This window comes from Tympanuchus pallidicinctus, unplaced genomic scaffold, assembly GCF_026119805.1.
Source record: "Tympanuchus pallidicinctus isolate F22 unplaced genomic scaffold, pur_lepc_1.0 scaffold24, whole genome shotgun sequence".
In the NCBI taxonomy this organism is placed as follows: domain Eukaryota; kingdom Metazoa; phylum Chordata; class Aves; order Galliformes; family Phasianidae; genus Tympanuchus; species Tympanuchus pallidicinctus.
Window position 1 is genome coordinate 2,958,480 of NW_026294741.1, and position 3,212 is coordinate 2,961,691.

Consider the following 3,212-nt stretch of genomic DNA (forward strand, 5'->3'; position numbering starts at 1 on the left):
GCTGGAGGGCAGCCGGGAGCTCCATGTGGCTTTAGTGAACTTGCAGCCCACGTTCTTGCTGGCACGCATGGTACTTCACCTCAAAGCAATCTCGGTACCTGGAAAATTCTGGACTTCTGTAGGAGAAGTGGAGACAAACCTGCCTGAGAAGTCAGATGGACCTGGTCTTAGTGGGAGAGAGGAAGAAAACCAAAATTTCTGGCTCCAAGGAAGAGCATTGTTTGCATGGCTGCCATCAGGTGCTGATGCCAAGGGCCACGGGCAGTGAAGATGGGAACACAGCACCAGGAGGAGGGGATGCACAAATACATCACTGCTGGGACGTGGGGCATAGCCCCTATGTGATTTACGGCTGCGTAGATGGGACGCTGAATGCTGACTGTCAGAGTGTTTGATCAGCCTGGGGCTGTCAGTGTAGCTCCCAGCTGGAGGCACCAGATAACAGCAGCAAATTAACCCCATTCCCCTCCCTGCCATCTGCAGTGGACATCTCAGAAAGGAAAAAGCAGGGGAGGGAGGCAAGCTCAGTAAATCAGGCCTGCTGCTTCACACCCTGCTTCTCCTCCTGCAGCGCTGGGGGTGCTGCAAGGACCCTGGGGCAGAAGCCTAGGGAGCATGGACCTGGGAATACAGCTGCTGGTGCTTGAAGAGGTCAGAGCCCAGCTCTTCCCAAAGCTGTGCATGAAGTGGATGCAAGGCAGCACAGTGAGAGCAGAACTGGCACCAAATACACAAATATGGGGCATGGAGCGTGCTGCGAAAATCAGAGTCCCGTATGCTTCCCAATTTGCAGAGGCACTGAGATGGGCTACGTCTGATTTCTGCCTTCCCTTTCCAGCCCTCTCACCCTCCTCTCCCCGCCTTTGAGAAACAGATGCACCCATTCATAACCATGCAAAAGCAAGTGCGCATTTGCTTTTCCGACTGCAGTGCAGCTGGTGAGGCACAGGAGGGAAAATGATGCTCTGTATGAATACACAAATTATCCGCGCTGATCTTATTACACTCGAATGGCAAACGAGCAGAAAAAGAAAACATGAAAGAGAGAGGCATTGTTTGGGCGGCGCCGATGTAGCATCATTATTGTTTATCCTCTCAGAGCACTCTGTCATCCTAATCCCACTGCCTCCTGCAGCGATAGGTCAGCATGGAGCAGTGGGATGCGGTGCTGGGAGCCCAGGCAGGTCGAGGCCAAGCATCCCATAACTCAAGGCCTCGTCAGTGTTAAAAAGATCCCTGTTCTGCAATATGCAGGGGTGAGATAAGAACGCAAATCCTCTCAAAGGTGTTTTTATTTGTCCCTTGGGTAACAACCCAAAGCCACAGCACAGTGGTATAAGAGGGAATAGAAAGCTGCTGTGCTCAGCACCAGTCCTGAGAACATCACATTGAGTACAGTGGGGTCCTGGGATATTAAAAGAGCTTTGCAGCCCCCCCAGCTCCTGCGCACCCAGAGGGCTGGGGCAGCTCCTCCTGGTGCAAAGGCATTTGATGAGCCCAGCAGCTCATTCCTTGCATAGCAAACAGCAATTATGGGGAGTGCAGAGAAAAAACAGTCACAAGGTGGGAATCTGAACAGCTCGCAAGTCATCTGCTATCAAAATGGGAAAATTAGTGAGTTTCCTACTTAGCACTTACTACATCAAGGTGGTTTGGTGATGCTAAATAAACAGCTATCACCCAGATGCAGCCAGAAAGATTTACAGCCCTTGTTTGCATTTCTTGGTTTATTTTTTCCATCCTCTGAGGCAGCATGAGAATGACCATGGTGCAAACCAAGCCCAGAGGCAGCAGCAGCTCCTGTTGAACAGGTTGCTCCAGCAGGATGGGGCAGAGGTCTGTAACTGTGTGCAAGGAGAAGTGAGAACTGCCCAGAGCTGCAGCCAGCCCTAACAGGAAGGCTCTGTGGCAGCACCCAGGTGGCTCTGAGCAGCAGCAAAGCTCCAGCCCAGGGACAAGAATGGGAAGGGGCAGAGGTGCTGCCTATCTGCTGCATGCCAAGGTTTTACAGACAGTTCTCAGTGCCAGGCAGGGATTGGGAGATGGAAAAGAAATGTAAGGTGGGTGCCTTCAAACAAAAGCACAGAGCCTTGGTGTCACACAGCTGGGCTGGATCTATTGGTTCACTGCTATGTAGGCAGTAAGAGGAATTTCTTCTGCAGTGTGAAAGTGCAGAGCGAGGGTTTGGGTGTGGGGCTGCCTGGGTGCTGGCAGGCAGCATGCATCATGCTCCCACCTCCGGGCTGCTGTGGGTGTACACTGCAATATCATCATCTTCTGCCTCTCAAGCATCGCAGTCATCTCAGTGCTACCTGAACATACTGCTAATCAGCCCGTGGTCAGGGATGAATGTGAATCAACAGCTCTAGAGAGGAGCCTCCTGTGAGATACTTAGCCATTGCCTGGCATCTTGCACCTGCTGAAAGCCTTGTTATCTGATTGCAGCATCAGCCCTTCCAGCCAGCTTCCAAACCTCTTCTCGCATAGCACTCATGAAAAATACCATCTGAATACCAGTGGGATTTATGTGCCCTGGTGTGCTGAACCACGGTGCACAGCTCCTACAGAGGGAAGAGTTCCCTTTCCCTTCAGTCTGTAGCTGCACAAAGCAAACCCAAACTTGGCAGCTCGCACCCAGTGCTTTCGGCTCCGAGGTCCCACAGCTGACTTTCTCACATGCTGGTTGTTTTCATGGCAAGCAGAGCATGAACAGGATGGCACAAGAGATGCTGGGTTCTGGGAGTTCTCCATCCTTGGACTAATGGCAGCTCCCCAACAGCAACCATCGAGGTGTTTTTAGAACAGGAAAAGCCAAACAGATGGAAAAGCCGTGTGAAACCTTGAAGCTGAACGCAGGGTGGAAGGGAAGATTGAGTAGGGGCTGTGCAATGCAGAGAACGCTACCTTGAGCTGCGGGGTGACAAGCTTTGGGAGGCCAAGGATGACATCCAGAGCTGGTTTATGCTCAGTGATGACATGGCAAGCCTTTCTCTCGGAGGGGCTGAGGAGCAGACCTGTGCCAAGGCACCAAAGAGGGGCAATACAACAAAGGACAAGTTTCAATGCAGAATTCAATTACACTCCTGCTGTGTGAACCACTGTTCCGTGGCTGGGCTGTTCTCTTTCCCCGCTGGAGCCAGATGAAGGATTTGGAGAGCATCTGCAACCTGGGAATGGGAAAAGTGCTTTCCTGTCTCAAGAATGGTAAACAG